The sequence below is a fragment of the Rousettus aegyptiacus genome, unplaced genomic scaffold, assembly GCF_014176215.1.
Source record: "Rousettus aegyptiacus isolate mRouAeg1 unplaced genomic scaffold, mRouAeg1.p scaffold_m13_p_1, whole genome shotgun sequence".
Classification (NCBI taxonomy): Eukaryota; Metazoa; Chordata; class Mammalia; order Chiroptera; family Pteropodidae; genus Rousettus; species Rousettus aegyptiacus.
This window is the reverse complement of record NW_023416284.1, coordinates 121547642-121572008: the sequence shown is the minus strand read 5'-3', so window position 1 is coordinate 121572008 and position 24367 is coordinate 121547642. Positions and strand designations below refer to the sequence as shown.

The following is a 24367-nucleotide window of genomic DNA, read 5'->3' as shown; positions in this document are numbered from 1 at the left end:
CTCCTTTTAGGTCCTCACTAGAGATACATAATGTATGCCAGAGTCCAGTTTACAGTGTTTCTCTGAGGTACTGGGTTCTGACAATCTACCTTAATTCAAGGATTGATTTTGGATTATCTAGAGGAAAGAATGTGCTGCATAACCTTCAGTCAATGCTCCATAAATAAAAATCATAGCTCATAACCGAGCATTTGATTAGTATTGACTAAGAAGCACTATACATATTTGCTGACATGGGCTTAGAGTACAAATATTCTATTGCCAATTAAAGGCAGATTTGTGTGCTTTCAGTCAGCCCAACTGGAAATAGAAATAATACAAAATGAAGACCCTAACTAGAAAAAAATCCCTGATAAAAAGGAATTATATACATGGAAACAGGATGGGGGGAGGTGGAGTGGCCGGGACAGCATTCTTGACAAGACAGAGCTTCCCTTCCTCGTAAGATAGTTCTGGGTCTCTCCATATACAGATAAAATGACAACTAGGACTGCAAAGTTCCGTACCATGGCACTACTGAGATAATTTTAGCCTGAAAAATTTTTAAGGTTAGTGTCACCAAACCCCCACCAAGCCATTAAAATTTCAGTAAGGCACTCATAGAAATCTCTCAGCTTATGCAGTTCAATGTAGTAGTTAATCCCCTGAGAAAAATTACTTGTAAAATATGCCTGTAGAACACTAAATGAATTGGGATCTTGTATAGAATTCTGAGGTCTTATATTATTAATATTTTTAGGGTAGTTTATCCCAAGCCGTTCTTTCTTGTAGAGTCAGTTATCTGTTAAGATTACTCCTATTTCATATAAATCAGTCATAAACATATAAGAAAAATTCAACGTTCTGAATTTCATTCAACAAAATTCAACATGCATCCAACTCATTCAAAAATAGTCTGAAATTGTTAGGGTAGCAATGTTTTTGTGTTTTGGTTTGGTTTGATTTGTTTTAGGTGTGTATAGGCAACAATACATTTTTCTTTTCACTCATTAGAATGATCATCTGATCTATCAAAAGAGAAGTTCTACAGTGTTCTCCCTCCGAAATTAGACTTTTTTTACTTGCTAGACATTCCATTTAAGATGTAAGCCAGGCCTCTTAATAAATTGCAACATTTTAAGTAGTGAAGAAGTAAACTTTAGGCAGAGCTATTCTGCCGTAGGACATTCTTTTGTCCTTTATTTCCTTGTATAAGTCTGGCTTCTCCAGATAAACAGGACCAAAAGATTTTATACATATATAAAGAGATTTAATATAAGAAATTAGCTCATTTTGTTACGGAGGTTAAGACATCCCAAGATCTGCAAGCAGCAAGCGGAAGACCCAGGAGAGCCAACGGTGTGAGTCTCAGTGTGATTTCAAGTCCAAAGGCAGGAGAAGATCAATGTCTCAGCTCAGAGACAATCAGACAGAGAAAGTGAATTCTCCCTTAGCCTTTTTTGTCCAGTTCAGGCCTAGGGACTGGATGAGGCCCACCCATGTTGAGGAGAGCAATCTGCTTCACTGGGTCTATCTATTCAGATGTTAATTTCATCCAGAAACACCCTCACAGACACACACAAAAGAATGTTTAACCAAATATCTGAGCACCCCATGGCCCAGTCAAATTGACACATAAAATTAGCCATTACATCCCTCATCTAGGTAACAGGTTAAAATCACCACATGTTTCTGACTTTTCTTAATCTCACCTCGTCCTTTGACTCTATTGAAAGGAATCGGTGAGATGACTAAATTGAATGAGCACAAGTAGAGAAACCAGCTGATGCTGTTTCATGAGGTCAAGGACTCAATCTGTCCCTATTCATTGCCATAGCATCAGTATCCAACCAGGTGCTTGGCACATACTAGATGGATAATTAATGTACATTGAATGAATTGAAGGAGTAAACAAATGACTTTGTATCATAATACCTCCATGAAAGTCAGTTTGATGAGGATAGTTTTATTGTTTCCTTTTTGCTCTACCTACTAAGAAGCTCAGAGAAAACAAATTAAATAGTCCAGACAGTAGGTAGCCATCTATTCTTGTCACACCACTCACCGATACCAAAATATGTCATCCATTCATGCTTTTGTGTCTTTGCACATACTATTTTCTCTCACTGTAATACTCTTTCATTCTTCTAGCCTGATGACCTCTTACTCACATTTAAGTTCCATCTAATATGTCACGTCCTTTGTGGGGCTTTCCTCCAACTGCTCTGTAACAAGACTTGTATTTACATCTGTTCCCTAACTTTATAACAAAAAGGTACACAAACCTTCATCAGAATTATACCACTCAGTATTGAAATTATTAGTATGCACATCTGGGATCCCTTCAAGATCCAATTTTGAAAGTGAAAAAATGTGTTCAGATTTATCAGTGTGCTGAGCACAATGTCTGACAAGGGGTTTATAACTATTTGTTACTATTGACAACCTTACTGGGCCCATGACTATAAACTTTTCAGTCCCAGACCATAAACTACTGGAGGACTTGCGCTCCCTATGTCAGTCCTCACACAGCTTCAGAGACAGCCTCCAATGTAAGGCAATGCTTCCCACCGGTAAATACGTTTGTCAAAACAAGAGTGCTGAAAAACTTTAATCAGCTCCACCACACGTGCCATATTAACTACCACATTGATTAATGTGTCATCAAGAACTGAAAGAAATATGCAATAAGCCACTCTCCTAGGTAAAAGATTTTCATATCCTAACTCTCAATCAGACAGGCCTGACAAAGATTATTTAAATTGCTCCACTTTCAGATGAAAGGATAATAGTAAAACTTGGAAAGATTTGTAAGAAAAACTCAGCTGAACTTTATGCCACTATGGTCAATATTTTTGCCTTTTCTTCCTTTTAGCTCTCAATCAAGGACCAACAGCAAGTTTTCCTAACAGGAATATACTTCTTATAAAAATTGTTCAGAGAACTCCATGGGGAAAATGTCATCTAAAGGATAAAAGGGATGGCCATTCAGCAAAGACTTGCAACTACACTTCACCCCTAGATACAATCTTTACAATGCCCAGAAAGAAATAAAAAGTAAATGGAAGTCCTTCCAGCTTTTGAATTTGGTAATTCTAGATTTAACCTAGATGTCAGGTGAGATAGTACTGTCCTTCAAATTTTAATTTTGGGAGATTCAATGCCCTGCCCCAAATTTTGGCAATTCCCAAGAAAATTTGTACTCTGACTTTCTGCCTGCTATCGAACGGATATTACTCCATTTCCCTGCTGCACCTATTGTTAAACCTGCATCCTCTCATAACTCCTCAATGACCACCTTTGCCAGGCTCTTCCCAATTCCCTACCCCAAGGTATTTCTCAATTTTTTATGCAGAGTACTGATCTGTTTAATCTCCTTCCAACATTTTGCTGAAAAATGGCCACATTTCTAAGATAAATTCTGCCACTTTTGCAAAAGCAAAAGCAGATAGAAGGCAGTTGACATTAAAATTTGTATCTTTCTTTCCCTTCCTCTCACACTCACAGTCCTTTACACAAACACACTTACATACATATTCAGATGATATTATGTACCGAGTGTTTCTCAGTAACTCTTGGCAACTTCACCTCACCTTCATGCCACTATTTCAATTTCTTTCTCAGAGGAACTCTCTTTTTCCTCCTCCACGTCACATAAGTTCATTCTCTGGTTTTACTTTATATGGCACTCATGCACATTGATTTCCCCAAGGGCTCCATACAGCTTCTCTGCACATCTTTAGACAGGAGATTGGTCCATCATCGGTGAGTTCTAGGGACACTGAGGCCATAGAGCCAAGCAAACTCAACGTGCCAGTAAACCAGGGTAAAAAAAGATTTCAACAGGTTCACTTAAATTCAACCAGATTTCTGGGATGCTGTGCTTAGTCATTAATTCATTCAACACATATTTATGTCCTGCTTATTAAATAAGGGGATAAAATTGTAGACAAAGCAGATATATTCCATGGCTGTTGTGGTTTGAGTCGTCCCCTAAATAGGCCCTAGGATAAAGATTTGATTATAAGGAGTTTGTTTCGGAGGTGACCCTAGGAAACCCAGTAAAGCAAGGAGGAACTGAAACAGAGAAGGAAAGGAAACCAATACAGCCAATTAGCCCTGTGACCACTGGAGCTTATCAGTGGTGTGCTGGTAATGTTTAACGACCAAACTCAAGAAAACAATAGTGAGATGTATATGCATACATCAGAAGTTCATTAGAAAATCAGAAAATTAGAAAATTTCGCTGATACAAAGAATGTGTAGCTTGCAATTTACAAATAATGAAATACACATACTCTTTATTATCAGTTCTAAAGCCAATTGATTCCTCTAAGGAAGTAATTTTTAAACTGTGATCCGAATGACAGGAAGGCAAAAAAATTAAAATTGAGGAAGGACAGTGAAGAGCATTTTGGGCAGAGAGGAGTGGCTGAAGCTGGGATATTGAAGGAAAATGAAGAAAGCCAGTGTAGCTCAAGCATAAGAAGTTAAACAATGAAGCTCTAGATACATAGAGCTTAATAAGCCCTGTTAAGAATCATTAAAGGGTTTTAAGCAAAGGAATGACACATCAAATTTGAGTTTAAATAGATCTTCTGACTGCATTGTGGAGAATTGGTTGGACGTGGGCAACTGCAAGTAATCAATTCGAAGTCTTAACAGCAGTCCAGGCCAGAAATGTTGACAGCTTGGACTTGGGTAACAGAGGGAGAGATAGACAGGTGAATCTGAGAAGTATATAAGGAAAAAAAAAAAACCACTGTGAAGAATTCTGAAGCTATGAATGGGTTCATTAAGAAAGCCTGGCCTGATTAATTAGCGATATCTGTTACAGGCTCATTAGTAGGAAGTGGTAATATATGTGTCGGCAGTGTCCGTACTGGGCCAGTGGACTGGTTTTGGCCTTGCCTCTTAGATGTCCCAATATTGCCTTCCTGTTACCATTTTATGATCATGCGACTAGTTAGGACATCCTACAAAATGGCAGCCTTTGCTGGTTCTTGGGTCCTTGACATGGTCACTTTTAATAATTGCACCCATTTTTATTAGCATTTTTATTTCCATAACGAGAAAGCATAAGTATCTATTATTAGCAATGCTTTTTATTGATCTGTACTATGTTTTCCAGAGAAGAGAAAAGGAGAGGTCAATAAATACAGGAAACTGTGCTACATAAATAAGTAAATATAATGACTCATAAGGACTCAAGATTTCTCTATTTTTTGGCCTGCTTTAGGAAACTTTCTCCAAGATTACTTTAATTCTATAGAGCTAGTAGCACTTATGAGCACTTGCTCCCACTACACATCCCAATTTAGAGCTTCCATTCCAACAACTCAGTGGTTTTTGTTTGGTTTGTTTTTTTATTTCAGTTTTTGGCGTCTATAATATTTTTTACTTTCGAATTAGCGTCTGCATTCTACCCCTTCTCATTTCTTGGAGTGGCTCTAACAGACACTTACTCACTGTGGCTGAAATTCCAGCACCTCAGCAGCACCAAAAAACCAGCACACCGCAGTTCTTGGCTCGGTGAGAGGTGTGCCCCATACAAGGGAGGACTGTAGTCCCCACAGATTATCTGGAGCCTTCTCATCTCAGCTGTTTTCTTTCACACCTGGTGACGCTGAAGCAATTCAAACAAGCCCATTGAGATCTAGTCCCGGGATCATCCCTTAGCAGAAAACAGCTCTAATGACAAGGAGAATGTCTCTGTGTGAATAAAAACTTCAATGCATTTCAAAATTAAGCCATTATGACAATTTTAACAAAAATATTAACTTAAAAACATATGATTCAGTTTTTACATGTGAAGAATTGAAAACGTTTTCAGGAAAAAAAATATAAGACAAAAGGAAGCAAGAGGTTAAGGTGACATTGCATGGGGAAAATACTGGAGGAACTATATTGTCATCAAAAATGTAGTCCCATCTTTAGGATTAGAATGCACTGTCACAGATTTCTGTGATGTTTCCAAGGTCTAGATTTAGAGGTTAGTTAAAATTTCATTTTGGAGAATTCTTTATTACAATAATACCACAACTTTAGCATTGTTGCTCAACAAGCAGAGAGGACGGTACTGAAAAGGAAGATTAAGCTCAAACTGGACCACTTGCCATCTATTTCCTTTATTCAAGACCTACATACATGAAAAAAAAAAAAGATCTATGTGGGGGCTAAAAAGAATAATTAATACTTTTCCTCTCACCTTCTAAATTCCTCTAGCTGGGCTAATAATCAAATTAATAAAGACAGATTAACAGTAGAAAATAAAAATTTTACTACATGCACATGGGGAATTCACATAGGAGTGAAAATTCCAAAGACGGTGAGGCAACATTGAGCATATAAGACATTTTTAGACAAAGAAGAAAGGGAGAGGAATAAGTATTAGATTTCGAAAGTGAAAGTGGGTGTTTTGCAGGTAATTGAAGATGAGTGGGACATACATGGCAGGCAAATTCTTGCTGGGCAGCAGAAACAATAGGACACAGGGTACCTAGCTAACAGGTGCCTAGCTGGTGTCCTCTTATTTACCGTACTTAATTTCCATTAGGCTAAGGCAGCATTCTAAGATTTCCTTCCTGAAGCAGTTTTCTCTGTCTGAATCTCTTAGGCAAAAAAGGGAGCAGGGTCAAAGGTTCTTTCTGAGTCTTTTTTCTTAATAAACAGCTTAAAATTAAAATCCCAAAAAGCAGCTTCAGGGTGGCAAAAGTTTGGTTCCCTTCACCTACATACATGAAATAGGAACAAAGTAAGATTTATATATAAAACGTAAAGACTACTTGAAATTTTTCTATAAATTAAACATATGTAAATAACTATCTGGGTCAAAGGAGAGGAAAATCAGTGAGAAACAGAGGCATCAAAGAAAGCATCCAAGGAGGTTTAAGTGGGCCCCTGCTGGACTTTGCTAAAGAGAAGAGAGATGACCTCCAGGTAGAAAAAGTTCCACAGGAAAGATGGAGAGGTCGGAGTAAGATTCAGAGAAGAATGCAGAGAAATAAGTGGGGAAAGAATATATCTACATATATGTGTGTACATATGTATGTATATACATGTATGTATATATGTATGTATATATATATGTGTGTATACATGTATGTATATATGTATATTCATATATACAGATACATATCAAGCAGGACCTTAAAAGTCAGAAAAAAAGAGTTTGTTCTGAGTTTTCAGGAAATAAAGGGGGATGATGAAAATAGGACTTAGGAAAGTCAGTATGGTCACAAATTTTTTAATGAAAACTAGGACAGTGGGCGATTTTGTCCCATATCTGTGTATAAAGCTTTGGGGGCATAAGTAAGGGTAAAGCAGACGGAGACGAGATGAAAGAAGAGATGTAAGAAATTTTATTTTAAAAATAAAATAAACCAGAGACTACTTTGGATAATGATGGGTGGAGGAGAAAAATGGATCAAAGAGTTTGGATAGCCATGTGGTCGAATACCTTCTTCCTCTATGGTTATCTATGATATACATTGAACACAAATTTATTTCCACTCTGGAGTTTAAAACCTAATGAAACACAATGAACAACTCTCTCTCTCTCTCTCTCTCTCTCTCTCTCTCTCTCTCTCTCTCTCTACCTTTTCCTTTCCTCCCTCCCTCCCTCCACCCGTCTTATCTGTCTTCCTCCTTCTCTTTCCCCTTCTTTCTTTGAAAAATCAGTACAAGTCAGAGAATAGGGGTTCTCTGATATGCATTAGGAAGACCCCACTTAAATGGTTGAAATTTTACATTGAGGTTAATTGAATTTTGCATAGAGATAAGTTAACTGTTCATCATATGTATTAGGGTTCTTTAGAAAAACAGAACCAATAGGGGCGTGTGTGTGTGTGTGTGTGTGTGTGTGTGTGTGTGTGTGTGTGTGTATGGAGAGAATGAGACAGAGACAGAGACATAAATTTATTTCAAGGAATTGGCTCATGCACTTATCTCAAAGGCTGGCAAATCCAAAATCTGCAGTGTAGGCCAGCAGGCTAGAGACTCAGGGAAGAAGTCTACTGAGTCTACTGACAGTTTTTCCATTTCCTCTAGGGAGGCCGTTTTGTTTTTGTTTTTATTTTTAACTAAGAAATTCAACTAATTGGACGAGGACCACACACATTATAAAGTGTAATCTGTTTTATACAAAGTCTACTAATTTAAATGTATCTAAAAAATACCTTCGCAGAAACATCTAGAATAATGTTTGACCAAATATCTGGTGCTGTGGCCTGGCCAATTTGACACATAAAGTTAACCATCACAGTATGTCTTGAATGAGCTCAGCATAGTAGGTAAAAAAAACCAGACTACTTTATATGTTAGATCAGCAGAGAAAATATACAAAGCCAGGACTAGAACAAACGGAATCAGGTCATAATTCAGTAATTCATCTGGTGCAAAAAGAAAGCAAGGTTGCCTGATAGAATGCCCTTCATCACAATATAAAGGTGTATTTGAAATTACTGATAATAGGTAGTCGATATTCGTGGAATTGGAAGGAGACCACGGTAGAAGAGGGGGCAGAAAACGTAATGAGACTAGAGAGAAAGTTGTCCCGAAGAAAGCCATGAAGAGATAAGCACGGGGTGACATAACTGGTCAAAGTGGCATTCCAGTCACAACCGTTTATCACTTCTCACATGGCTGAGATATGGTGTGTCCATAGCTACAAGGGATTGTGCCTCATGTATCCTTATTTTGACCCACATGAGGTAACATCAGAATCCAAATAGGAAGACAAATGTTTCTGCCACTCTTTTACCCATTTTTATGGAATATGAGGCACTGATTGTGAAAATTGCTTGAGGCCAGAGAGTAACGAGGAGCAGACAAGGCCACCTCCAAGGCTATGGGGAAGAATGTCACCTTGGGTCCTCTTGTGAAGAACTGTGGTTTTATAATATGACCAGCATTTTAATCAAAGAAACAACTCTTGCATTGAGAGAAAGTGATATCTTAACAATTCAAAGTTAGAAATAGCAAATTTATAAATGGTTTGGGGACATGGATGGAAATTCCCATGAATAGTTTCCTTTAGTTTTTAAGATTTAAAAGGTAAAACTACATTTCTAAAGCCATCGGCAGATGACAAGTTGCATGTAGTTGTCAGTTGACAGAAGGGGAGTCTACATAAGCAACTGAACAAACTTCTGTAATTGTCAGGCACTTCTGCTCAAAGTGACAGGTCACATCATCCAACTGACCTTAAAAACGTAAATGTCAGAAAAATGGGATCTTCATCCTTAAGTCGGTCCTATTAATCTCAGAGAGAATTTAACATCTTTTGACCATTGTGGAAACCAAAAGATAAGTTAATTTTCAGGAGAGTTTTGCCTCTATTCTTGCTTGGCAATAAATGGGATAGAAAAATAACTCACCACTGCTAGTTGGCAAGTTCTCTGTATTGTCAGGTTAAGTAGAATCGTTGCCAGAGCATATGTATTAGCTTCATGATATTTGGAATGTTGAAACAAGTGCTAATCCACAGAATTTTAATAAAATGCTTACTAAATATCACTCGAAGTCATCGTTTACAAAATTTGCTAAATTTCATTTATAGAGATGGAACAAATTAAAGCATTTGAAGGGAGGTAAATGAATATATGTATTCGTACTTATCTACTTGTTTAGTTTGTGGGTTTGTTTTGAATGAGTATATGTTTAGACTTTAAGAAAATTTATCTCTTTAGACTCTCAGCCAAGACCTTCTTTCTGTAGGATGATAAATTTCCCATTGATTTTGGTCTTTACATGAGAGTATGCAATAATTTTAGTCATCAGGTTTTTCAGTTGCATATTTGTGATTCTTGAATAATCTTTCAGTATACTTCTTCAACTTTGAAAGCCAGAGTGACTCAGGAGTACTAGGCAATTTATATGCACCACTTTCTGTTTTAAGCATCTCTTGTGTGTTAAACTTAAGTAGAGGTACTTAGACATGATTTACAATATTCGAAAAACAAGAGTAAGAAATATAACAGCTCGGGTAACTGGGCAGTGCAATGAAGGAAGAAGGCCAGGAGAAGAAAAATAAGATAGAAAGACTGCAATTAAAATAGCTAAAAGGGCCTTTTTAAAAAAAATCAGTTTCAAGTATACAGTACATCGGTTAGACATTTATATAGTTTATAAAATGATCCCCCTAATTGCTCTTTCTCTCCTCTGATTCTCTACCTAACCATTACATTAATGCGACTGCATTCCCTATGTCATGCTGCTCATCCCCGTGACCACCTATCAACTATTAATTTACACTTCTTTAACCTTTCACCCTTTTCTCCCAGCCCCCCAACCCCGCCTCTGTCCATCACCAAATTGTCCACTATATTTGTAAGTCCGTTTTTGATTAGTTTGTTCTTTTGTTCCTTAGATTCTGCATATAAGTAAAATCATATGGTATTTATCTTTCTCTGTCTGACTTATTTCACTCAGCATAATAACCTCTAGGTCCATCTGTGTCATTGCAAATGATAGGATTTCATTTTTTTAATGGCTGAGTAATTCCATTGTATATAAGGACCATAACTTCTTTATCCAGTTGTCTGTTGATGGGCATATGGGTTGCTTTCGTATCTTTCGTATTGTAAATTATGCTGCCATGAATATTGGGGTGCGTAGATCTTTACAAATTATTGTTATGGTTTTCTTTGGATAAATACCCAGAAGTGCAATTGCTGGGTCAAAAGGTATATACATTTTTAATTTTTTGAAAAACCTCCAGACTGTTTTCCATAGTGGCTGTACCAATTTGCAGTCTCACCAAAAATATATGAGGGTTCCCTTTTCTCTGCATCCTGACCAACACTTGTTGTTCTTTGATTTATTGATGATAGCCATTGTGGTTTTAATTTGCATTTCTCTGATGATCAGTAACCTTGAGCTTTTTCATATGTCTATTGGCCATCTGCATTTCCTCTTTGAAGTATCCGTTCAGGTCTTCTAACCATTTTTTAACTGGATTGTTTGTTTTTTTGTTGCTGAGCTGTATGAGTTTTTTTTTATATATTTTTGGATATTAACCTCTTATCAGATATATCATTAGTGAATATCTTCTCCCAATCGGTCGGTTGTCTTTTTGTTTTGTTGGTTTCCTTTGTTGTCCATAAAAGGGCCTTTTAATTGCGGGAAATATTTGTTTTAATCATGGAATCTGGAGGTCAGCAAAACAGAGGCTAAACAAGGATAGAGATCTTGGGAATAGCATGGCAGTGGAAGGTGTTGGGCAAGAAGAGGGCATCAATTCTTAAAATGCAGGGGCTTCCTGAATGGGAAGCTGAAGCTGCAACTTGAGCATTTTCCTGGGAGAACCCATTTAAAAAAATTAACATTTGGTCAAGGACAAGGGGTGGGAAGGAGCATCTATTAAGTCAAGGAAAGGAGAAGTGCAGAACTGTTTCAAGGAGGCAGATTTGTCTTTGAAGTTGGACAAAGCCACACTGCTACTATGCTGTGTACCTGTAATTTGCTAACTTTCTTATGAACTTTACTCATTGCTCTAAGGGGCTGAATATTTTTAATGACTCCGCAAGGAAATGAGAGTGAGAATACGTTTAGCAAGACTTTAATGCTGGACTAACATCTAGAAAGAAGACCCTCCCATCTTCCGGGCAATGATGAGAGGATGACTTATGGGAGGCAATTGCTGAGGGTCCAGATACATTTCACCCAGTTGAACGCTTTCACTTAACACCCATTTCAGTGAGGTTTTTTTCTTCTTAAACAAAGAAAAAGTTAAACATAATCAAAGAAAAACAGGAAACTAATACTATAACACCTAAGCCTTAACTGCCTTAATTAATATTCATTATGGAAAATGGAATCTGAAGCTTGGCATGAGTCATCTATGAGTGCCTCGAATTCCGGGCTAAAAAAAGAAAATGAAAAAATGACTTTAAAAAAACGTTCCTTAGATTTAATTCTATGTTAAAAGTCTCATCTCTGGAGCAATTTAATCCATTGCATCATTATATACAAAAGATATAAAATTCTCTCCTGTTTTTGTGAGAATTGTCTGAGGTTTTCTTGGTTTGCAGGCTTGTTTTGTTTGTTTTGTTTTTTAGTTTGGAGACTTCACACACAAGCTGATGAATCTCTCAATTCATTTCTCCGCAAGAAGTCTCATTTTCTTTCCACATTGCTAATATTTTCTGCTTCCCCTTATGAAGTCCAGGCTGGGTGAGAGATCCAATTTGACATTGTGCAGTTTGTAGCAATATCCCTGGAATGATATCTTTCAGTCCTCAGTATTGGTATCTACTTTGCTTAAGAAGGACGAAGTTGTATTACATATGTCATTCTCTTCTACTCTAAAGCCATTTTCTCAATTTCAAATTCTCTTGTCAAACCCACGATCCACAATTAAGTATCTTTATGGAGATTCCTCTCTAGATGTGTGACTACAGTGGCCTCACCACCAATTCGAAGCCAATTTGCTCAAGATTTGATAGACCTGTTTTTTTCCTCAGAGTTTATTATAATAATTAGTAAGACTTCTAGTCTACACTGGGATATTTTTTTCTCAACTCCTTAGAATTCTCCTTTCATGAATTTGTGCACAAACTAGCCTGACCCTTTCTTCTTCCTCTTCACCTAATCTCAGCACATCATCTGTGTATTTGTAACATGTATCAAATTTTAGGGGTCGAATGTATGTGTGGAAGGAGATCAGACTTCAAGTGATGAATGAGCATACAATAGAGTATACAGAGGTCATATTATAACGTTGTACACCTGTAAATTATATAATGTTATTGAGCAATGTTATCCCAATATATTTAATTTTAAGAACACCATCACTGCAAAAAAAGGAAAAATGGGTTGCCAATTAAAGAAATTAAATGAAGATTAGTCGTTGTTTGTTGTACAAGCCAACATTATTGTATGTCAAGAACAATCATGTCTAGTCTGCCCACAGCTCCTGGCCTTCATGGCCCTTCAGGAAGGCTTACGAGGCTTGACATGGTGTAAACTGTTTGGACAACATGGGGTTTCACATATAGTTATATTTTTGGTCATAGTGCTTTTATTAACCTTTTCTGTTTGGTTCACAATACAAGAGGATATTTTGTTAAATGTATACAGGGGCACACATTTTTCCTTGTGCCTCAGGATCCAATAGGTATAGCACAAACAGAACTAAGTCTTGCTAAAACCTTGGTCTATAAGCAGAACTGCTCTCAAAGCTTTGTCCAGCAGCCTGGTGCTAGATAATGGAGTAGGGCTGAACCAGTGCAGATAATAACATAAACATTGTAGACAGGTGTATTTATAATGATGACAAAATGATTTGTTGTAAATCACTCAAACATTATTTTGAATGAGAAGTGTATTAATTTTTCCATGCATTCATTGAAATATAGATCCTTTTTAGCAGGGTTCAGCTTTCTATTTTCTCTTCCCTAATGACTCAGCCAGTCTATTGAAAATTATAGTCTCTGATCTGGTCCCACCTGGAAAATGCTGGCTGCCTGTGCACAGCCCAATTGGCCAGGTAGTTCTCCTACTCCCTGACTCCTCGTCCATTCAAGCACTGCATCGTGGGCCCCTGTGCTCTCTGCCCACTGCATCCCCTCTGCCAGGGCCAGCATTTTAACATCTCTTTTGGGTGGGAAGTTTCACTGACCCATAGCAGTCAGAATCTAACCAGAAAAAAAGCAGAAACTACTTTAGGCATTTTTACAGGTAAAAGCAATTGAACATCAGCACCTTATGATGGTTCAAACTATTATTCTAAGAAAGAGAATTTACTGCAGAAATATGTTCCTCAGGTGAAGAAGGAGCCAGCAAGCCAAAGAGAAGAGAGAGGACACCCAGAGATTAGAAATAGCAGGCATTGCCACTGCACCTAGCCTAGACTGACAAAAGAAGGAGGAGATATTACCAGAATCCAGGGGCAGGCTCACCTGAGGGAAGCTGGAACCCTGGAGCACCTATCCAGAAGAAGCAGGAGACACAGAGGAGAGAGAATTATTGCCAGAACAGCGACTTGAGGCACCAAGGGAGGAGGGGAAATAGCCCCTAATTTTTCCTACTCCTGCCCACCAATGCTCACTTTGGCCAAACCTAGCCCGAAGCCAGATGGTACAGAGGCCTTTGAAATGCAACCTACAGGAGTCAGAATCTCACCTCCACCTCACTAAAACAGAGCAGAAGGAAGGGCAAGGAATGACTGAGGGAAACCAAGCCCAGGATCAGCTCAGAGCCCAGTTCATAAGGGATTCCATCCATCATTAAGTAGCAATATGGTGTTTGTAGTGACGTCATGAAACATTGCTAAGCCAGCATCAACCAACAGCTCTTGCTATCCAACTATTTCATTCCCAATATTGTGAGGGCCACAAACACACAGGTCATGTACTTCAAAATTATCTCCTTATTTTTTGCACTTAATTAAAAGCAGGAAGCTCTCTCCCCACGTATTAAGTAATTTTACAATTGCTATAGTTGCTTGTTTTTCTAGGAAAATATTTCCTTGAGTACCCTTATCTATCAGTTTCAATAAAGTAATAAATAGCATAATCACCTGGGAGAGTTTCCATTTCGTGCCGACATCATCTTGATGTAGTTATCCATTTTTGCTGCCCTCGAACTGAAGGAATCTCACTCTATCTTTTTATAGGAACTCTTTCCATTATTTCGTTTTCCTCTGCCCCAGGGAGACTGTCTAGATGAATGGATTGATAAATGGATTGTAGGGATGAGTAATAGAGAATGGATGGATGTTAATAGTAATGAGGAGGTCCCAGGATTTTAAATATTGAGATATTCCCAGACTTTCTTTTGGTGGCAGTGGGAATCATAAAGTGAGCAAATTCAGGGTCATAGATGCAAAATGTGAACCTCATCAGTGTAACACTTTATCTTCTCACCATGCTTAAAATGTTAAATTAAAATAAAAGATAATAATTATTTGGGCATTCTTCACTGCAGGTAAGGAGAGTTGAATACATATTCTTTATCCAGATAGTAAATAATAAACTGTTGCCTGAATTTTTCAGATTTTTTTCTATTTTTCTTTTTTCCTGAAGCATAAATTTTCCCCAAAGGGGAATTTTATTAATGACACTACTTTATTCCTTTCCCAAAAGACCAACTGCAACCACATGAGGTGAACATATCCTCAAGATTTTATTGTCTTTATAATAAAACACAATATGAAACTTAGAACTGGATCACTTGGCCCTTCCTCTTCTTATCTCTCCAGGTTCAAAATGCTTGCATCCCTTAATAGCCAGCATTCTCTTAGATCTGTAGTTGAGCTCAATGCATTCAAGCCTCAAGACAATCTTTTTTGTAGTTTTAGCCTTTATGCAGAAAATCAGCTTAGTCTGCCCACCATAACCACTCTACTTCCTGTCCTAATGCTGCTTTCTCCATGTATACAAAGAGTCTTTGACCTTCTTGTGCTGTGTCACTTTGTGAGGTTGGTGCTTGGCACACTTCTTACAGAATGTCTGGCAGGTTTTAGGAATGTTCACCATGTTTGCAAGAATGCTATCACCATAGAAAGCCAGATTTTTTTCTTAATGTTCACATTCCTTATGCATTCAGCCTTTGCAGGATAGTAAAAATCCTCCCACCCCAACCAACATGTCCTATGGGGTTGAATTTTTTTACGACTTAATGTTAATATATGATTAGCTATGATTTATTCAAATATAGTTCATTATTCTTAATAAATCTTGCAAATTTTTCAAAATCTTGTGTAAAATGAAAGCAGATGAAATATCAATTGTCAATACCAAGGGCATGAAATTAACCAGACATCTAATGCACTAAAGGCAGTTCAGGTGCTTTTTGTAGATAACTTTGGGACAAGTAATGCTTAGAAATTTAAGTTTGAAATAGCTCCAACTGTAACTATTAAAGTAGACACCTCCCCCCAAGCACATCCCTCTAAACCTTTAACAGTTTAGAACCAATCTATTGCATTCCTCCCTTCTTTGCATATAATGATTCCCTCTAACTGATAGAATATGATGTACTCTATGAATATCCTCAAAATATGTACTTATGGAACCGACTTTTAGAAAGCATTGCAGCAGGAAGTGATTGTTTTAAGTGGCTGAAATACAGATGTCTCCTGCAACTATAACTTGGCAGAAACCACTAAAAACTATCATACTAGTTCTATTCCTAAAGGGGATTTATATTCCATTAAGAAGCAAAGAAAGATGTTAACCAGCTTGAATTGACAACATCCTGGAAATTCAAATATGCTTTTTAACATGTATTTGCTTTTTCAACAAGTTCTATAGATATACAGCAGAAAATGTCAGATTTTTTTCCAAAATGACATTCATTGATATAAAAAGCATTTTAAATGTCAAATGGTAGAATGTTGCAAAAAGAACTTCGATGTGATTACGCTAAAGATTTCTTACTCTTGAGTTCAAAGCTACTGCTTAAAGTTGAATTTCCTTGCCTTTAATTAAATTAATTTTAAAGAGAGCTTCCTTTCATGGACTTCACAGATTTGGTATTAAACATAAATGTTCACATAGCTCTTCTTGACCCAAGTCTTTACCAATGAAATATAATAAAGAGACACCTGTGGATGAAGGAGGAACTATAAGGATTGAGGGCAGAACAATGTTGTGTTACATCCTCTTCAGGGGCATATCTAGGCTGAGCTGCATCACTGGGCTATAGTCACTGTATATTTTGCCATAGTGAATTGTGGAAACTTTCTTCTGGTGTTCTCAAACTTTTCCATGAATCAGAATCCCTGGAGGCTCTGTTCAAATACAGATTGCTGGGCTCTTCTCCCAAAGTTTCTGATTCAGCAGTTCTGGGTGGGGCAAATTTGCATTTCTAACCAACTCCCCAGGGACCCTAATGCTGTGGGGGGACTTTGGGCATACTTAGAAAACCATGGCTCCACAATAATAGATGTAACTATAACTTATATTGGGGCTTTAAGATTTTCTTGAAATTCTTATGAAGATTTAATTAATATATACAATTCTTAGAACTGTGCCTTGTATGTACCAAGTAATCAAAAAATGAGTGCAGTTATAATGACCAAGTAAAATGCCTGTCACAAATCTATATGCATTTGACATTTGTTGAATGAATGACTGAGTAAAGTAAAAGCAGAATGGAATTAAATAGTCAAATATTCCAGGTTTATTGCAGTTTTACTCTTCTTCCATGTTTTCTTTAATATACAGAAAGTCTAATTCTGGAAATAAGCAAGACAATTCTACTGATTCTATAAAAAAGTGATATTGGATTAACTGAAAATTTTTCTCTTCTTTGGGTTTGCTGCTCCAGCCCTTGGGTTTGAGTGAACACATCTTAAAAACAACAATAAAATCACCTCTAGCAATTGATTTAAAATATCATTTTATACTGGCACATAGTAGGTGCCCAATAACTGTCTGAGGACTGATTGATTTCGGGACCAAATGAGTGAAGAATGCATATTTACATATAATTTGGTAAACTTAGAGCTTAGAGCAGTGTACAAAATAAAATGTACCAGACAATTAAGGGCACAATTTTATTCAGACAGAATAGGGAAAATATTCATTAATGAGGAATGTCTCAAAGAAAATAAGTGGACGAGGGTTTTATAAAGGCAGGTAAACAAAGGAAGTCATCTGTGAGTTTTATAGGAGTGGTGAGGGAGTGGACAGTAGGTGAGGAAGGGCAATTCTTTGCAGTTAGCTCCTTCCCAGGATAAAAATGCGTAGGGAGAGTTCAGAAAGCAAAAGGGTTGGTGTGAGTGGGGGTTTCTTAACTATAGCTATTTTCTGGTAAAGCTCAGATAAAGACCAACATTGTCAGCAGTAATTCACAAAGGGATGATAATAGCATCATAGGATGTGTCTTTCAGATTTGAAAGGGAGGAGACCTTTTAGTTGTTACAACAATGAGAGGGCATTGCTGATATTTAGTGGGAAGAGAAATTCTCTAATATGCCGAACAATACTACACAACAAAAGATTCATCTGCTTCCAGCAAGACTTGTACTTCTTGCCAATCATGTATACAAGAAAAAAATAACTGTAAATTTCTAGACCTTAACTCCCGTTAAAGTAAAACTTTATTAAAAGGTAAAATTATTACTCTCGTACAATTTTAAAATGAGCATATGTCAAAGATTGTATTTAACAAATTAACTGAAGAAAACAGATGTTATGACCAGTTCAAAGGAAAATTCAAACATCAGCAATTAGAAATGAGGAAATAATGTAAAACTGGCTGATATCCACAGGAAATAATCAATTATATTCCACATGATGAAAATTCTTTGCTTTTCAATAGACTAGAATAATTTGGATTACTGATGACAGAGACAATAAAAGGCACAGGCCCCTATAAATCGACCTGGAAAATTCACTACATAAGATGCTTAAGTGGTTCATCTTTCTTTTCCTGATACTTCTTTTTTCATATAAGCATAATTTGCAAAGTATATTTTGCAAAATTTTAGTTTACCCTGAATTTTCTAGGAATACAAATAATGTGTAAATTAAGGGGAGATTATGTTTTGCTTTGTTCAAAGTTTGCTAAGTGTTAACCACCATTTCAGAAAATCACTTCTCTGTGACAGTGATGATCATGGTATTTATGTTGCCAATACAACAGCTGAATCAGTATGCCTTTGTAGCTGTGGAAGCCACAGTGATATTTATAGATATTCACATATAAGTAAAAGTATCTAACTGTTATATAACATCTTATGGTGTTGTAATGCCTTTTGAAATACATATTATGCTATTATAATTTTTTTCCTTTTCTTTCTCCTTTATGTTACAGTTTGAACAAAGCATTGACCTTTTTGAAAGTGTGTATTAGCTTGGTTATATTCTTGACTAAGTTTGTCTCAGGATCGTAAAAATTACAAAATATTTGTTAGAAAAAAGGGGTACTTATTTTTTAGGGTTGGGAACACCCGGCATGGAGGTTGCCAATTGCACACTAGATTGGGTAAATGCAATTCAGATTGGCAAAACCACATTAGAAACCATGTTCCTGAACTTATAATCTATGTCCATGTCTCTGTCCCTCTTTCTCTTACTCTTCCTCTTGCTGCCATAAATACAAATACACATTCAGTTCTATAAGCTTCCCTGCAATGTCCCTATTGCAGATCAGAATACTAATATAACTTTTCCCCACATTTTACGTAATTTATAATGTATTCCCATAAAATAAGAGAGATGTGTTTTAAAATAACTATCCTAAATTAAAAACCCAATATTCTAATAAAAGTCAGAGTCAGAGACTCGTAGACCTAAAATCCTGCAATGCCGGGTCTTTAAGGGTTTCTATGTATATCAGTTATCTATTGCTGCATATAAAATGACTCTACAACTTAAAAGCTAAAAGAAATAACAAACATTTATTATCCCTCCCAGTTTCTGTAGGTTAGAAATCTAGGGTTGACTTACCTGGGTGGTTCAGGCTCAGAGGCTCTCATGAGGTTGCAGTCAAGATGTCAACCAAGGCTTTAGTCCTTGACAGGGAGGAGCTGATGGATTTACTTCCAATGTGACTTACCCCCATATCTGGCAAACTAGCTACAAGAAGTTCTCAGTTCTTCCACAAGGCTGCTTGAGTGTCCTCACAACATGGCAGCTGATTCCCTTCAGCACAATTGATTCAAGAGAGCAAGGTAGAAGAAGTAATATCTTTTATGATCTAGTCTCAAATCATACATCTTCACTTCCAGAGCATTCTGTGGAGGTTGGTCCTATGCAATGTGGGAGAGGACTACACAGGGATATGAATAATAGGAAGTAAGGATTATCTGTGACCATATTGTAAGCTATCATACCATATAATGTTCTGTGTGCTTTCTACAATCCCAATTTCACATGTTATGTAATCTTCTTAATCTCTATTACTTCTACAGATACATATGAAAATATTAATAAAGAGAAAAATATATTGATTATTTCACTTTGTAAGTCAAAGCTGGAAAAACACAACCTTTTCAATTGTCTTGGAATAAATAATTCAGAAGTAATTCAGAATTGAACTGTGGTCATGCTATCAAAAGCTACAACATCACTGCATGTCAAATCCATGTCACAATAACTTCATCTGTCCCCAAGTTCCATTTCTTTAGAGAAGGTAATAACACATTTTATTAAGGCTGCCAATGAACCAGGGACAGACGTAGATGGGCTCTTTTTCCAAATGTATACTCATGATTTCCTTATATAGGGCTGGTTCTGAATTGAATGCTGTTAGAAAACATGTTACTTACAATGAAGAGAAAGTAATCAGAGTGATGTGGCTCTGAGCTCTGTGTTTTTATATTACACGAGGCAGGGTTTAAGTCTAATAAGACTTTATAAATTCAGTATTTTTTTTTTAGTGAAGGAAATATATAATATACTAGACTGGAAAAAAAACGCGCCTTTGATTTATGATTTGAGAAGAGGAATGCCTCATGTTTGAATACATAGACATACATATTTCATTCCACAGATGACCACTTGTTAAAAAACATTCATCTTTGTAGCCTCAAGCTATCTATGCCTCTGAATTACCCACTTTATTCACTTAAGAAGACATAATTAGACAGATACTTCAAAGACTCCAATAATTCACATCAAGTAGCAAGCGCAGAATGTATAATCAGTTTGAAACTTATAAAATGGCTTAAAGGAAATGAAGAGTTTTAAAATATCCCTGTACAGTACCTAGAACATAACAGGTGCCAAATAAATATCAGTTTCCTTTCACACCATCCTCAATTCAGCCTCTCAAGATTCTAAGACTAGATTTTGAGGCTATAACCTCATTGAAATATCTAAGTAAAATAATAAGAAAGTACAGTGAAGTCCATCAGAGTTTAGGAATTAAGTTTCTTACCAGCTTCAGTTTTAATCTAGATGTTATTTTAATGTTGGTAATAATAATTTTGGTAGTAAGTTATTTTTGCTTCTGTGGTAGCTCTGCTTAAAACTTTTACTTTATTTTCAATCACCAAGGAGCTATTTTTTATCTGAAATTTACAAAAATCTAAAAATAATACCTATAAGAAAAACTTCTTAAAATGTATATTTATGTAAATGTATATTCATGTAATGTGTATTCATGTATTTCATGGAGCAGAGATAATATTGAAGATTTCTGCAACCTCAAACTTTACCCCCCCTGTGTTGAGTGACTAAACAATAGGTTTTTTAAAAATAGTAATTACCACTATTTTTAATGATATATACTCATTATTCAAAATGTTAAAGGATGAAGAAAATTAACAAAAAAAAAGGAAAATAAAATATGGTTGTTAAAATTTTGCTACTTAGAAAAAACTAAATGATATCTATCATTCTAGATATCTTTCAATACGTTTTAAAAGACAGGCTAGAGAAAAATACTTTTACATACATAGAATTTTTCTGTAATGCCATTCTAATTAAATGAACTACATTTAATTTAATTTTATTTTTATCACAAGAAAAAGAAACTTAAATGGCATTCAAGAAATTAATGATTTTCAGATAAATATTTCTTTATATTATGAGATACTCATTATTATAAGATCCCTAAAGGCTAAGAAGAAAGGTTACCTAAAATATTAATGTGGATTCATTATCATTTATGATAACACTATATGCATTAATGTTAGGCAGCATTTTTGATGTATTGTTATACAAGATATAATCATCAGAACACTCATAATCCAAACATCTTTGTTCTCCACACCTCAAGTTTTGGTAATTAGGTGGGTATTTTACCATTGTTGAGGTTTATAAATTTAAAATTAGTTCTGCAACACGACCTCTTTGGCTTCTTGGACAGGTTTCCATTTTAAAATGGATTTAGGGCTCACTTTCAAACCTTCTACCACAGTTTCTGCATTGCTGAGTCCCCTGTTTTGATTTATCTTTTAGTTGGCTGCAATGTATCGTCAGATAATTGTTTCAAGAAGGCTCAGGGATTCCAAACCTCCTGAGGGCTTGGCTACCAAAAGGAAAACTATTTCTCTGTTCACAACACTTTCAATATCAGATTTGTAGGGGTTTTTCCCACACCAGCCAATTCTCTAGACACCAACTGGGTGTCCTACAATTCAGTTCTGACACTACCTGGAGATGGTGCAGACCTCAAAGGTATAGAGCTCGCAGTCAGCTCCACAAGACTGCCCCTTACTTCAGATGCATTGAAAGTCCCAGGCTTTCACTTGTACTTCTGATCAACCAACTATAAATTAGGGGATTCCCAACTTTTATGGCTGCCACCTAAGGGACTGCCTCCAAATCACCTGGTTAGCCGGTTAGCCAAGAACCAGTGGGACTCAGCATTTGCAAATCCTCTGGAATCACAGAAAACAGAGGCAGTTTTAAATTGGCATGCAAGCGCTTCCCATGGCTATCCCCGCCAGGCTCAGCACAGAGGGAGCAAGGGAAAACACACAGCTCCCAGCTTCTCCCTGAAATGGGTTTGACTGCATACTTTCCCAGCTATTGCCCCAAGGGTCAGAAAATTAGGAGATCTGTGTCAGGAACTGAAGCCAGAAATCAGAAATATATTTCTTGTTATATCGGAGCTACTAATACCTGTAACTTTCAAATGTGAAAGATAACTTGACTTTTGAAGTTTCTTACTCTGCCATTTTTATTGATGCCACTCTCTACTGCTTCTTAGAACTGCATTTGAGTATCAATTGTCTCAAAATAAAAAGTGTTCTGACGAATATAGCATTTTTCTATCTCACACCTCCTCATTGTACAGTCTCACTTAACCAGAAGTAGTTCTTTTTAACTCCATGAGCTATTTCTTCTGACATTTGCTCTTCCCATATTTCTAAATAAAATATATTTTTGAGTCATCAGTCTTATATATTATTTACTGACTTTCTAATATTGTGAATATGGATTTAAGTTTCTTACAATACTATCTCCTCTTAATATGATAATAACTATTATTAAATCAATATTCGGTGTTTATATATTCACAGCTGACCTATTTGTTCTAACTATATTCCCTTTCTGTTTGCCTGGAGTTAATGTTTTCTTTAATCTTTTTTAATTTGCACAGTTTTCTTTGTATTTGTTCATCACTTCCCATTTTCAGAGACCTCATTCTCTTTCTCTCTGGACTACTACTCTCTAGGCCTTTTGGACAGCTGTTCCCTGGGACTTTCCTTTGCAATTATCCTTAGAATTTCCTTTGCCTTTCTCCCGAGTTGGATTCCCGAATCCCTAGAACTTCAGGCCTTCTCTCTCTGAGCTTACTCTCGTGTTTTGTGGAGAACATCCTTTGGCAGTTTTATCGAGTTAAAAATTTGATACAATGGCACAGGGCTTGGTGATACAAGTATTCCATATACCCATCTCTTGAGACTAATCTAATCTTAACTAGTTGCCTTTTGACCTGGGTTACCTGTCTTCCTAAGACATCCCTTTACCATCTTCTTGGCAATTTCTCTAACTTATTTTCAGTATCTCATTTCTTCCTTTTTCTTAGTTTACCCCATTATTTTAGGTAAACGCATTCTAAGAAAAGGTGTCTGAAAGGATTTTTTTGAGACTTTCTGTGTTTGAAAATATCTTTAATCACTCTCACATTTGATTGATGGTATAGAACTCCGTTAAAGCCATGCTGCTCTCCCAGCTAGCTGTTCATTAAACACACCCTCCTTTAGTTATTTCATTTATATTTGCTGCATTGCCAAACTCTCTCACTTCCTTCAAGCCTTGCTCAAATACTATACTCAGGGACCACCCTATATAAAATTTCAAACTTAGCATTCCCAGCTACTTTTCTTCTTCATTTTACTTCCATAGCACTTATCAGCATCTGGTACGCTGTATTTCTCTTTGTTTATTTTATTTTCTGTCTTCTTCTACTAGATGGTAAACTCCTTGGACCCAGAAAATTTCATCTGTTTTTTTCATTGATTTATCCTAACACTAGGAACAGTGCCTGGCACATAGTAGGCTATCAATACGTGTTTGTTGAATAAATGAAAAATAAACACCTATGTACTATCTCTATAATATGCCACAAAAGAAGATAATACCTTTCTTGTTATGATAAATACAAATATATTTGTTTGATATAGAAATAAGAACTTGCTGATCGTGCCACTTGAAGATCTAAGTGAGATTGTGGAATCTTTTTAGATTTCTAAACATGAGATAGGTGACTACTTGATGTTTATGATTTAGTGTGTATATGTACATATGTGACTCTTTCTAGCAGCATTTAAAATAGCCTTTCTCTGTACTTGTCCCCCACACCTTGCTCATTTTTCTACTTGGCCTTCCTCTAGCTACTAGTAGGACTTCTGGCTGCCCCCACTGAACCCACTACTGGCTTATCTCATTTTGGGCTTCAGCTGAACTTGAGTTCACTTACTTTGGTTTGGAACATTTCATCTGTGGCCTTGGCTTTTTGACAGGTCTCTTGCTCAGAAAGT

General features: G+C 36.5%; 1 protein-coding gene and 1 pseudogene across 1 annotated transcript in view; one reads left to right on the top strand and one right to left on the bottom strand.

Moving 5' to 3' along the window:
- The window catches only part of IMPG1 (interphotoreceptor matrix proteoglycan 1), a 106005-nt gene that overhangs the window by 50409 nt on the left and 31229 nt on the right, over window positions 1–24367 (top strand). The gene's annotated exons all lie outside the window — the stretch shown is intronic.
- LOC107509292 lies at window positions 15139–15543 on the bottom strand (annotated as a pseudogene).